We start from the raw sequence: 14,063 nt of genomic DNA, 5'->3' as shown, positions 1-14,063 counted from the left end.
AAGTCCCTTGCTCTCACAAAGGTTTTATGCGATGCCTGCGTTTGAGCATAATATTTTCGAAACTTTTCATTGCAAAAAACTAATAAAATTACCTGGCTTCGAATATTTTTTTTCTGGATGTAACTTTCACTCTAACTAAAGTGGTTACACAACCCTGATTCGCCTTGTCACATGTTTTTTTATTTCCCAGATTGTTTATATTTAAATAGGTACTAAGACATTCTCTGAAAAACGCAAATACTATGAACTTAAGCACAAGGCGTTTCTACGATAATTTAATTTTGGGAACTACAGCTGGAGGAGTAGCTAGAATAGGACTAAAGTAAGCTTTGTTAAAAAAAAAGCGCTTGCCCATTACTGAAAGAGTTGAACGCGTAATTTCAAATGGAAAGCTATCTATAGGTTATTGAAGGGATAGTCAATATATCAGTTTATTTTAATTTGCAAGTTTACGAATGATAGGGAGGATTTTATTTGTTATAGTTTTCATTTTTTTTTTTTTTTTTTTTTTTGAAAGTAAGGTATTTATTTTACGGCCATCGAGACAATCTTTGAATTTTAATCTTGATCATTTATAGAAGGAGAAAATTTTCTATTTCAAAGAATTTTACACTATGGGCATTTGGAGTACATCAAGTGATCGCATAATACCGTTTCGTACTTCAAAGTTACTATTGTGGAATTATCAACAATTCAGTTCTTGAATGAATCAGTTCTCAGATGAATTTATGATCTTTCCTGACTCACCCATACGCGAACTTGTAGATTTACCATTCGTAGAGGGTAATTATTGAATGATTTTTGAATGTTCGCTTCCTCAGTCTCAAATTTATAAAATATTATTTCAATAAGTTTTCGATTCAGCAGCTCATGTTAATATGCGTGTAATGGAATTTTAAGGCAAGCATGCTTGGTATTAGCTTCTCGGAAACAATGAATTATCATAAATGAAAAAGAATATCTTGTACCTATATTTTTGCATTGAATATTCTCCCCCACTAATCATAGTTTTAGCATATTGTACTTTCCTGACCTTAACTAAATATGCTGAACCAAGTGCCGCTGGTGGTGGATTGCAAGTTTGGGAATTTTAATGATGCTTTTATTTGATTCGATAGGCCGAGAGTTTTTTTTTATGAAAGACGCTTACTCTATGCGATTATACGTGCAAAAAAACATTATCTTCCTCTACCTCTACTTATACCTTGTCTCATCACCATTCCGGTACTCGCTAAGCGCTTTAAAATGTGATTTCGAAAGGGCTTTCCATTGACTAAGCCACTGGATGCGTGAATGAAACGCACTTAGGATACATGGGACCTTTCCCACGCACCTCGAGGGATTTTATTTTGAAATGTTTCATGGCTTCTATCGGATTTGAACTCGGGACACTCGAGTTGAACGCCTTATCTACAAACGCACCACGCCTACCCCCTGAATTATTGACGTTTATTTTATATGGTTTATATTTCTGTGTTTTTTAGGGGTGTCTCTTAGTTCATCCTGCTTAGGGTGATACTGAAGAGAAATGCCAAAGGTATTAAAATAAAATGTGCCACCATAGAGAAGAGAATTCTTTTATGTCAATTTTTGGAATATCGTCATGCTCTTTTTTATTTTCCTCTTGCAATATTTATTTTCAACTTAATATTTAATCTTAAATTTTTTATCCAATAGTAAAGTTAATGTAAAATTATTATTTTGAACATCTACCTATCTCAAACCCGATATTTCGGCTCGTGGCACTTTTCGGTAGAGAAGTAAAAGCCCGTATATCGTCCCGAGGCACGAAGAGGGTTAAAATATAATACTTAGTATTTCACTATCACACTACTATTGTGAGTGAGGTTTCCCTTTATTTCAAAAAGGCCTTTTATCTTGGAGGCATCTGAGAAAGGACCAGGCGGAAGATGAGTATTGGTGTCAATCCTTGGGTGCTCTTAAGTCTTACAATGCGGGAGATATAAAAGCAGTTCGAGGAATCTTGGCGCGGTAAACAGGGTGGTGAGGGGTTGGTAGTGCACACTCTCCGGCCGACACTTTGTCTATCTTGACTCTGGCACTTTGATTCTGATGAGTTAATGGCCGCGCGCGTCGGGGGAGAGGCTGGGTATTTGCACCGCGTAGTGAGGGTTTCCGTCGGATGAAGACGGTTTTGGAACGGTACCGAAGAACGCGGGGACTAGTAAACACTTTACCGAACGTGGCTAAGTGCATGGAAATCGGTTCGAAAGCTCGTAAGAGCGATCGACCATAAAAACTGACTTATCTTACTGGAGTTAATTCCATAAAGTTCTAGGTTTTCGTGTAAAAATACTGTAACAAATATTTTGTGGTATTAGTTTTAAGCATAAAACGGTTAATCCCAGGTTATCTGCTGAATTTATTTTTATTTATTCCCGTTTATTTTTTGGCATAAAACGATTAATAATTTCGATTATCTTATGAAGCTAAGGGCAAAGCAGGCTGTTTTAAACCTAAAAGTAAATTCGGCATGAATCTCGAAAGAAATGATATTTGGTTAATTTCACTGCTGGGCTTCATTTCTCTCTGGTTTAGTATCCTAATGACCTTTTGAATTAAAGTAACTTAACATATAGACACAATCAACGTATGTGATGCAATCAATTGTTCAATAACGCTTTGAATATCAAAAACCTTAATGGAAAATTTTCAGGACGTTTTAGGCGTGAGTGACGATAAGTAACGATTATTGCAATGTTCTTTTGAGGAAGCTGTATTATTTTTATGGAATATGCCACTAAGTCATTATTTTTCATTGCAAATCTGGAAAAGTACAAACATTTCTCATTGCGAACGTGGGATTCAGCGTAATAAATTAATACTATTTTTGAAATCAATATGTTCAATGATGCTGTTCTTCAACGGGAAATACGTATGTTATGGTAGGGGAAACATGTTGTTCCAAATGACTTCCCTGTATTCCATAATTCTCCCTTGCTTGCTGTAAACAGATAACGTTAACTAAGTGCATGAAATTCAGAATTTGTGAAAGAACTTACGTCAATGCATTTCATGTTAGAATAATACTTTCTCTCAAATTAGGTAAAAATTAGGTCTTATAGCAATTAGAAAAGCATTTTTTCACTGATAATAGGCGATAAAATCATTCTTTAATGAGAACACAGAAGTATAGTACTATGTTTCAAGTAAGTATGGTACCTTTTTGTCCGTAAGATGTTTTTCCTATGGCATTTCATTTCCTATTTTCATTTAAATTTGAATATTGCCCTCTAATAAGCACACATGTTTTTTACCTTAATATCAAATTTCAAATTGAAAACTTTTATGTACCACTTGTCTCGGTTCTTTCAATAAAATTATTCTAGTTAGACCTTGTCCACTTCCTTTTGCTCCATTTCATTCATCACACAACTGGTATTCATTTTTATGGAATTATGTGCTGTTATACGTATTAATAAATCATGATGATAAATTACTCTTATTAACTTTGCAAAAAAAGATAACGAAAAAAAGTTATTTCATTTTCAAGATTTTCTTATTACGCTCGTTAAATCACAGTTTATTCTAAGCTACTGGTAATTGAACGTAAAATATTGTTTTTATGACATTTTTTTCAATTTCTCGTTATATTAGTTCCGATAAAAAAATTACTTGAAATGTGAACATGAGGCTGAATGCACTCTCCAGAATGTCGGTCACTGTCCGCTGTTATATATTCTCTATAAAAGCCCTAGTTCATTCGATTATTCGGTGGAATAGCTCTGTAGGTACTCGATTTCCCGGAAAAATTGACGTTTTACTGAGCCTGCCGAGTTTCTGGGGCGATCCAATACCTTAACCGGGTGTGATCTGAAAGTTTCCTCGGGAGAGAGGCGGACGTGTGCGACTGGAATACTTGGAAGGGGCCTGTACCTTTTCTTTCCAGTCTTCAAACGAATGATAAAGTGAGTCAATACGAAAAAATACTCCAATTCTTTTTATTTGCAGTATTACAGAGTAAGTAGAGCTCCGATGGCAATAGCTTCTATTTGCCCATTATCTGCCCCGGGAATTGAAGACTTCGTCTGTAGAAATATTCATTTTGATGCTGGTTTTCATTACCAATGATATAAATGTTCCAGCTCATTAAAAACCTTAAGAGCAGTCGTTACATGGTTTGAGAGAATATAATAATCAAGGATTATTCCTAAACATTTACATTTCGTTTAAAATATAAACTCATTTTCGCTCATAAAATAAACCAGATGGGAATTAGAATTATGATTATATTATGAAAAAATCGGAATTGAATTTGGCTTACATATAATTGGCAAAAATTATTGCTGTAATTATAATTATTTTTCTAGTTTGTTTAAAAAATCACCATTACCTAATGCCGTGGCTTATTTCCGCCGAACCAAATCACTTTATCTATATAGGTGTATGAAACTTTTTATGGCTTGGTATTGTATGCTGTCTGAAAAATCATCTTCTTGTGACGAAAGGCTCACTAATATTCTCGCGATACCACCGTGTTAGTTTAAAATATTTTCCAAAATTTTAAGAGTGGTGCGATTATGACTATTCGAGAAAAGTTTTGAGACACAGCGAAAAAAATCATTCCAGAAATCAGTGAATTAAATTTTCTCCATGAAATGTTTTTATTTGCAGAAAACTTTTGTAGTTGATATGATTGATGAGCTGCATTAAGAATTAAATGTTACAATATATAGATGTTAACTTTTATGTTTCAAAGGTACCACAACGAGTCCCTGTTATCATTATCCGAGAGACATGCCTCTTTGTCGAATTATTTTCGCTAGAAACACGTGTACAAACCTAAAAAAATGATACTTAATGGATTATGTAGAGGCCGCTTTCATCATTTATGGTTCAAAATATTTTAGGAATGTTTGATGCTCTACATAGCTGTTTACAGGAAAATTTCTTCATCATAATTAGCATAGGTACTCATAAGTTCAGCTATACATAGGATTGTTGTGCCTGATATAGGAAGAAGCTTACTTTTTCAATTTTTGCGAAAATTTAACATATCGTTTTAATAATTTTCAAGTACTTTCCCATTATCATACTTTATATTCACCGGGTATTTCTGATGTTTCATTTAGCAAAGAATATAATATTTTTTTCGGAAGATTTTTTCGGCTATTATGGTTATTTAGGATGGATAAAGGGCTATTAATGAAAATGCTAAAAAGGAACGTTTATTTTCGTCGAAATGTGGGCTTGAGCATTCGATAGTTTACAGGTTGGCATTTTAGTGAACGCGAAAGTTCTCGAATAATTCCATACTTTGCGTCGACCGTTCTTTCGTGAAAACTCTGCCGTACGTCTTTATTTCTCCGGTTATATAAAAAAAAAGCGAAAAAAGCCTTTAGCAAATAGGAAAATTTCTTCCTAAGTTATTATGAAGGATAATGTAAAATTTTTCCGTCGTGTTATGAGCCGGATGCGGCGGCACAGGTTTTACTCGAACTTTTGCAGAAGTGTTCTTATTTTCTAAGTATATGTTTCTAAGGGGTAAAAGCCGATGGAATATACAAATAAACAAATACTCCGTTGTAAGATGCCTTACACTGATGTACTGTGGTAATCAAATTCTCTCAAATTAGCAATCGTGTGAATTGTAATTAGATTGACAAAAATTAAATTTCAACATTGAATTGGGAATGGGATACATAACTCAATCTAGTGGTGGCTGGATTGCATCGTGGACATATTGCAGGTTATTATTTTAACATTCTATTCAGTGGCGTAAGTATGGGGGGATGAGGGGATAGATCCCCCCCAAAGCCTCAGAGAAATAAAAAAATATTTAAAACTATTGTCTAGTTTTGACAGATAATAACTGCATCTGCTTAAAGTGAATTTTTTTTTGTGCCAAAATAGTGTGAAACATATTTCCAAGCTAGTCAGTTTTGAAAAATTTTCTCGGACATCCCGTTGCCTGGGGGGAGGGGTCGCCACTCCAGCCCCCCCCCCCGAATCATATTCCTAGTTACGCCACTGATCCTTTTTATACTTTTATGTGCTTTTACCTCATTTTATCGACAACTTTTAGCCTTGTACACTCCCCCTAATGGTTAAAGAACTCTCTAAAGTTGTGCAAAAAAACGTGTAACGTTTAAAAAAATCATTGCTTTGCCTCATTCGTTAAAAAAATTATCGGCTAGTGCGCCACCGCCCGATCGGAAAAAAATAATGCACAGTAAGTTGGGCGTACAGAAATGAAAAAGAGAAATAAAAACAAAACACGATGCGTCAAAAAGAATTCAAATGGGAATCACCCGGAGTGAAGTGCTGCAGGGTGGATGATAAACACGTCAATAAACATTTGCATTTCTCGGAAACTTCCGACTCCATCGTAGTCCGCGATAAAGTTGTTTCGCGCGAGTTATCTCTTCCTCGAATAAAATGAATTTTCATGGAAACAAAAAATAGTTGATGTAACTTTAATCGTTGCGGCTGTTTATTTAGTTTTTTTCTGTTGATTTTTTTGTCGCGAGAGGGACGCTCATCCGGAGACGTGGCTAAGCAATACTTAATAGTATCGGAGTATTGGAATAATTCGGAAGGACGTACTTATCAGCGTGATTAATATGAGCCGAGGACGTAGGGATCGCTAGAATGGCGGAAAAAGATACAATAGCTGATCGTTAACGCCGGTCTTTCAGATAAAATCCATACGGGCAGTACTTTAAGGGAGAGCAAAATTCTCGAGAATACTCGGAAAGCACGTAGATAATAATTTCAATAAATAATTTCTGACGAAAAAAATTACCCTGCAGACCGAAGCATATTGATGCATCTATGCAACTTAATTGGACACGTACGTATTGTAAGTAAAACTGGATTAGGATTTATTAAGAACATTTCTCAGAAATGATTAGTCCTGATGCTATTTCTTGAATATGATGTTATAGCAGCAAAAATTCTATAAAGAAAAATAAGTTGTCTTATCCTGGGCCTAAATCACTTCCCCGCATTCTCACCATTTTAATGTGGATTTTGAGCTCTGGTGGACCACAAGGTTAATTATATCCTATTTGGAATTTTGGCTCAGTACATACTGTTAAGGGCGGTCCCGTAAAGATTCAACCTGAGGGTTATACCTAATATGATATAATATCATTGAAAAGTGGGTCCTCGCATTTTTTTTACGGTAATTAATTTCATTTTGTACCTCCTGAAGCATACTCTATTCAAGTCTTAGTCAAGAATCCTCAAATAATCTCCGCTAGTATTTGGGGATTCGAATCCGGAACTTTGAGGTGGGAAGGAAAACTTAAACCACTCCGCCAAGCCGACACAAGTTAGCACTGTGTCGTAAGGATTCACCGTTTCCGGGTCAAATGTGTAAGTGAAGCAGTCTTGGGTACGCCGCCGGGTTAGTATTTCAGAGAATCCTGTTTGCCAGGTCTCCGCAATGACTGGACGATGCTCCTCTATCCCAACAATCTGGGTTCCGCATAACCGCAGGTAATTTCAAAGGAATTCGCTTCGGGAACGGGTCCGTGCCCGATACGTATGTTGAATTGGAAACAATCCCTACGGTGTATATCCCGAGAAAACTTCCAAGGATATCATCGTGTCGCTTTTAAAATCTAATGGGATGATGAATGATTAAATTTGTACATTTTCCAAACGATTTTACTTTTCTTTTAAGTTTAGATGTGATCCAAGCATACTCAGTTTACACCAAGTTTCCAAACAAATAGAGGATGAAAACAGCGAAAAGAACATGAAAAACCTCGTACATGCTGTGCGCTACCGAAATATGCCGTTAGATGTATTAGGTGATCAGAAATAGCGCCTGATGCAAAAAAGATGAAATACGTATGAAGTAGGTAAATCTGGCTTGGAAAGCGAAGTTCTGTCGTCATTAATTTAAAAAAAGTGGGACAAAATTAGAGTTCCAGAGAAGATGACGGATAAATACCACCAAAAGGGGCATTAAAAATAAATTTATATGGAAAATTGCCAAGTTTAATTATTCAAGATTCAACTAAGTTAATAACGCTAAGTTGAATCAATGAGGAAAACATAAGTCCATTGTAAAAAGTAAAATATATCTCATGTGAGTGAAAGAAATAAAGTGTTCGAACCTTGGTTACAGAATACTGTAATTTATCATAGCTCCATCCGTAAGCTGTTGCCAGTTTTATGCTTTTTAATTTTTTTTAGTTTCAGCTCGAGTTACCATTATGGGTCCAATAATGCCAGGTCTCCCATATGCCTTCCATCATGTACTTTCAAATGGGCGGCTGACGAGGTAGATTACCCGATGACACCGTGCTCTACCTCAATAACCACCGCGGACCTCCTCCTGTTGTGATTAACAATATGCTTCACGACATTTTGCCATAATTTTATGCCATTATGCATATCAATCATATTTTATGGCTTTTTAAAATCCATCCTATCGTTCAGAAACCTTCGGAATGCGATAAGAATAACAAAAAACTAAATTTCCCGCATAACCAAGTTGGGCTAGGCTTGCGCATGTGCATGTTTTCTTAAAAGTTAATTGTATTATTTAAAACTAACTGCGACTGAAAGATTTAGCGCAAATACTTCATTACTACCACAATATTGAGATTTAATCTATTTCTCAAGCTTCGAACCCGGTCGTCGGAGGCAGGAAGAATTTTACGAGATTTTTACGCAAGAGGACGCATACCTATCTCTCGACCGGTCGTATTCAGTTTTTTTCACGATGCATGACTCCTAATAATTTAAGTCATTATCTAGAGAAGTTCATGGTATATAGGCTAGATTTTTCTCAATATTTGCCTTTATCTCAAGTACAAAAAAAATACAACCGAGAAAATACTGGGCTCAAATTAAGCAAACGTTGACGAGGGTCTACTTAATAAACCCAGAAAAGATTCACAATGATACCATAATAATAATTCATGGGGTGTATGCCGCGTGGAGCACCAGGAGATTTGGCCGGACGTTTCATGACCCAATGCTGGTCACTTTGTCGTGGGAAATGATGAAACAAAGTCGGGTCAAAACTTCTGGTGTAAGCTATTTTATGATTAAAATAAATTCGGAATGAGTCATGAAAGAAAAGGATTTCAGTTATTTTCACAGCTCGACTTTATTTTTATGTCCTAAAGACTCTTTGAATTAAAGTAATTTAAAATATTGACATTATCAACGTATTTGGCTTATAATACAATGTGTATAATTATCACGAGTCGCGAAAGCTTATATCTAGACGTAGGATAGTTTTGAACGAGTTATTTTTCACGAAAAAAAGACCGATCAAGGGAGAGTGATGCGTACTCTTGGGATAACATTTTGGCATTTGGGTTTAAGGCACGCCTTATATCGTGATCATTCAAATGGGAGACTCACCACGCAGAGTGCCCGATGCGGCCGTCCTCTATCTCAAAAACCACCAGGACCGCCCCCCGTTGAGTAACACCACCGCCTCCACCACTGCCTCCACACGTCCCCCTCCTCTCCCAATCGTGGCCACTCCCTCCTCCTACACCCTCCCTCTTCAACTCCGTCTCTCTCTCAGAGCCCAGCGCCTCCTCCGCGCACCGCCACGGGGTCCCTCTTTTCTCCCCCTCGACACACCGAGAGGGGCACAGGGGGTCCTTCCGCCCCTCTTCAACCCTCCCCCCCTTCCACTCTCTCTCTCTCTCTCCTTCGCGATCGATCTATATAGCGCCGATTAGATGGTCGTGTGAACGTGAGTACGATTGTCTCCCAGTGGCTAAAAGGGGCAGAGGGTTGGTTGGTTGGTTGGTTTCGGAGCCGGTGGTTGTTATGGGGGCGGTTTTATTGCCGGGACGATTTTCCGGTCCCGGGTGCGCACAGTTTCTTCAGGGTTTTATTGTTTCTCCCTTCCCGCTTTGGGAAACCGGGGCTCACGTAGGCTGATGTAGGAGTGGAGAGTCGTTTGGAGATGGAATTCTAATGATCTTCTCTAATGTTTCTTTCATGTACACTGTTTCTAATGGTCCAGTGAGCGTTAGTATTTCTTCTCGTCACTTGAGGGTAAGATATTGAAATTCGAGGGATATAATTGGGAAGTAGCCCCAACTTAATGTCCTTGTTTGTGTCAGGGTTGAAACTCGTCACTTCTCGTTCCGCCGCCTTATCATATTTCTTCTGAGTATTGTTTTGTTTCGCACCCAGATATATGTGGCGATTATTCCACTTCACTTTTTGTCCCACCTTTTTTTTGGTTCGCCACTTCGATTCCAGTACCCTCTCCTCACAGTGAGCAATTCACGGTAGGATCACCACCAATGCGTGGGAATGTCCATTCCTTTTTTTTAATCACCACCACTGTTATTAATTATTCTTCGTGCTCGCACTGCGGGAATCGCCCCTCGAACGGCAGGTAGCCTCCCTCGAAGGTGTCCTCTGCTTCGCCACCACTTCCTCTCCGCTTGTCCCCGCTCTGTTCTGCATCGCCGCCACCTGCAGCCACTCTGACCGCCTCCCTCCCCCGCAGCGGCACAACTTCCAAAGGCACTTCCCCCTTCACCTCAGCTGTGCATCGGTGGAAACAGGGTCACTTCTCTCGTCGGGCCGCTCAGAGAGAGAGAAGGAAAGAAAGAGTGGGAGAGGGGCGTGCCGGCGGTAATAATACAGGAGTAGGCGGGACCGCCTGGCGGAGTCCGGAGAGGGTGAGGGGGGGGAAAGATGCGGGATACGTTTTGGCTTCGGCGTTGCTCCTGACTTCCCCTTCCTCTATCACTTCTCTCCCCCTTCTCCCTCAACCCTTTTTCTTCATTAATACGATATGTATTCTCCTCCTCTTCCTTTTTGGTTTCTCCTCTGCTGACTTTTCTTCTTTCCGGCGTTTTCTTTAGCGTTTGGGGTCGGTGGCCAGAGAAGCGCGTCTCTGAGTGGACAGGTGCGTTGTTTGGTGTCAGAAATTGTCGGGTACTTCACATTTACGCCCACTCAGCGTACCCAGACGAGCAGGGAACGGTGTGGAGTTGGGAGAGGTGGAAACGTTACCATTTTCCTCTCGCAAAATATCTGCTTGCCTTCCATGGGGTGACTCTGGTGACCAGCTTCAGGAGCAGATGCACAACCCGGTGTAAAGGCGGGGGAGTCGACTGCGTTCTTCCACTCGCTCCTTCACACACGCTTCCGTACACGGGCGCATGCAACTATTTATGCAGAAAATGTGCGCGGCGGCGTCTTCTTATTTTTTCGCAGAGCGTCGGGGGGGTGGTCCCCTTGTCCCCTCCACTCCTCCACCTTTCGCCCAAGAGAGGGGGGGTGGGAGGGAGGGGTTGGGGGTAATTGGGGGGGGTGGGGGCGAGGCTGTGGAGGCGGCTTATGAGGGGCGGGTTAGAGTATGCGTTGAGTGATTGGGGGCATAGGAGGGATAGGGAAGAGGGTGGTCTGTTTGGGCCTCAGTGGAATGGTTGGAGAGTAATAAGGGGCACAAGGGATGGTGGATTAGGTGGTGGTGCAGAGAGTACTTGTGTTTCGGAGTCCCCGCGGCCTCTCCGCCGCCGCTCGCGTGTGCTACACGGGCTGCACTCTGTCACAGACTGCGAGTGGGGCGATGGCTGCCGCAGCCAGGCGCCGTGCGCCGCCCCCTCCCCTCCTTCCCCTACCTCCCCCTTCCCCTCCGCCCTCCCCTCCAAACCTTCCCCCTCCCCCCTCTCCCCCCTCCTCCTTTTCATCCCGCCAATTGCGCACCCACCTCCTCCCCCCACTCCACCCTCTTTGCACTCCCTCCCCTCATTTTCTTAGAAACGTAAGCACATACTTTAAACGCGATAAGGAATGCAAAAGCAGAAATTTGTTCTTGAAGGCCAAGAGAGGCGGAGCATGGGCACGTAAATGTATTCCTAATCAGTTGCGTGTTTAGGCAAGCCAGCAAAAATAAATAGCAAATTAAATGCATCCAAAACATACTTTACGAATATGTATCCCACGTTCAGCGCCGATCGCTTTCTTAGAAACGTAAAAAATGTAAAATTAGGTGAGAGACGTAGAAGTTAATTAGCGTTCTCCTAAGATAAGATAAATTTAGCGTGGAAAGCTTAGAGAGGTAAAGTATAGGTGCGTAAATGTATTATTAATCAGTTTGGTGATTAGGCAAGCCAACAAAAAATAAATAGCATATTATGAAATGCTCCAAAGCATACTTCGAAATTGTATCCCACGTGACATATCAATTTCAGCACCTCTCTCTCAGAAATGTCAAAACGCTGTAATAGAACAAGAAGTTAATTAGCGCTCCGCATGCATACGATACGTGGAAATATGAATTTGTTTTTAAACTCTGGTGTGATTTGATGGAATAACATAAAATAAATGTTCTCAAGACACTAGCCAGAATATTATTTACTCGTACTAATAGAGGATTAATATATGTATCGATTCATATGTGATAAATAAATTCGCAGGCGATGCACTATCAATGATAGACATATTGATTCTATTTAAGGTAGAAAAGAAATTACGGACTTTTTTGTTCGAAGTTTTTGGCTTGATTTATTATGGAATATCAGTTTCCTCGTCTTTCTTTTTTTAGTTAGCTCCTCTTTTAGAAATACTTGTTCCAATCATCAATTAGTGGGAGCAGTGTATCAACCTAAAGGACGTAAATTTAGCTATTACAAAAATTCGTGCGTCAAATTTTTATGTGAGCATTCCAGCTGTCGCTCTAACTACATTCTAAAAGCTTGGCTTCGTGTTTTTACGAGATGCTTCACGTGAAAAATATCCCCATTCTTTTTATTTAACCAGCGAGGAATTAGGTTTGAAACACTTTTTGCTGCGCAGTTTGCATCCGAAATAAAATACGACTTTGTCGTCTTGGGACCTCGTTTCAGTTTATGCGGTTTTCTCAGTCGCGTTCTATATTATTAGCTACATCTTTTAGAGAGAGCCCACAGGCATAATTGGGAAAGGAACGATCCTATTACCTTGAGGAGGATCTCTCCCGGTAGCAATGGCCTCGACACTCGTAATCTCAGTACTTATCGATCATATCTACCTGTTCGGGGTTGATAACTTTTGTGTAATTTCTCATTACTCAAGAAATAATAAATATAATTTAAGGGACCTAAATGTGTGCTTTACGCCGTATATTTTATGATTTTTATTTTAAAACTTTAATCGGCAGTTTATATTGGCTTCAATTGATTTTAAATCATATTATTACTGGTTTAATTAACTTATATCAAATTAATTATTATATTAGCTGGAGGAGGATCTTACGACAGCGCTGGACTCGACACTAACTATCGAAAAACTCATCGATCATATCGGACTGTTCGGCGTTGATGACTTTACAGTAATTTCTCGTTTCTCAATATGTAATAAATATAATTTAAGAGACATGAACGTGTACCGTACGCGCTATATTTTATGAATTTTATTTCAAAACCATAATCAGCCAGTGACAGTGACTTCAATTGATTTTAAATCATGCAAATTCGCTGCATGCTTGGATACTTGTTCAGGTTCCCTTTAAAATTTGTGATCAAATGTCCATAATTATATTTTTAGATCGGAAGAGTAGATACAAGGAGATGAGTCAAAGAGAGAATGGGGTCACCCGAGCAATCAAAAGAAGGTTCAAACGTAAACCTCTGCTCGAGACGCATCATCGTGATAGTAGATTCAACAGAATTAATTTTTCGTGCTGTGATGCCGTCATCCGATTATAGGTACCTCTCTCAGGATCCTCATCTGTTCCAATTCCTCATCTCAAGTGCCTACCTTTCCTCCAGTCTTCTTCCGTCAAATGCTGACGAAAAAAAGAGTACTGAAAGGGGATTTTATAAATTATGACGATTTGTATGTGTTGAACTGGAAAGCAGAGTTCATGCATTGAAGTAATGCTATTTTTGAGCGAATTACGCGAGAGCAGAAATCGCCCAAATTTAATAAATTTATGCGAAAATACTACGCCACAAGCAATAATGTTATTTACCATAACAAGTTTTTGCTAATAGTACAAATATTTTATATTCGTTATACATTGTAAATATTGATAGGCTTCTGTGAAGTTGAGTCTGGCACCATCACAGTTATTAAATATCTTATTTATTTGTTCTACGGAACTTCACCTTCTC

The 14,063-nt window shown here is 39.1% G+C and overlaps 1 protein-coding gene across 3 annotated transcripts in view; it reads right to left on the bottom strand.

Annotated features, from left to right (window-relative positions):
* The window catches only part of LOC124163949, a 250,680-nt gene extending 239,453 nt beyond the window's left edge, over positions 1 to 11,227 (bottom strand). For all 3 annotated transcript variants that reach the window (XM_046541072.1, XM_046541073.1, XM_046541074.1), the window contains exon 1: positions 9,352 to 11,227. The gene's annotated coding sequence lies outside the window, so the exon portion shown is untranslated. The remainder of the gene's footprint in view (positions 1 to 9,351) is intronic.
* Positions 11,228 to 14,063: the final 2,836 nt, after the last annotated feature.

The sequence above is a fragment of the Ischnura elegans genome, chromosome 8, assembly GCF_921293095.1.
Source record: "Ischnura elegans chromosome 8, ioIscEleg1.1, whole genome shotgun sequence".
NCBI classification, from domain to species: domain Eukaryota; kingdom Metazoa; phylum Arthropoda; class Insecta; order Odonata; family Coenagrionidae; genus Ischnura; species Ischnura elegans.
Note: the sequence above shows the minus strand (reverse complement) of the source record. Positions and strands in the feature narration are given on the sequence as shown.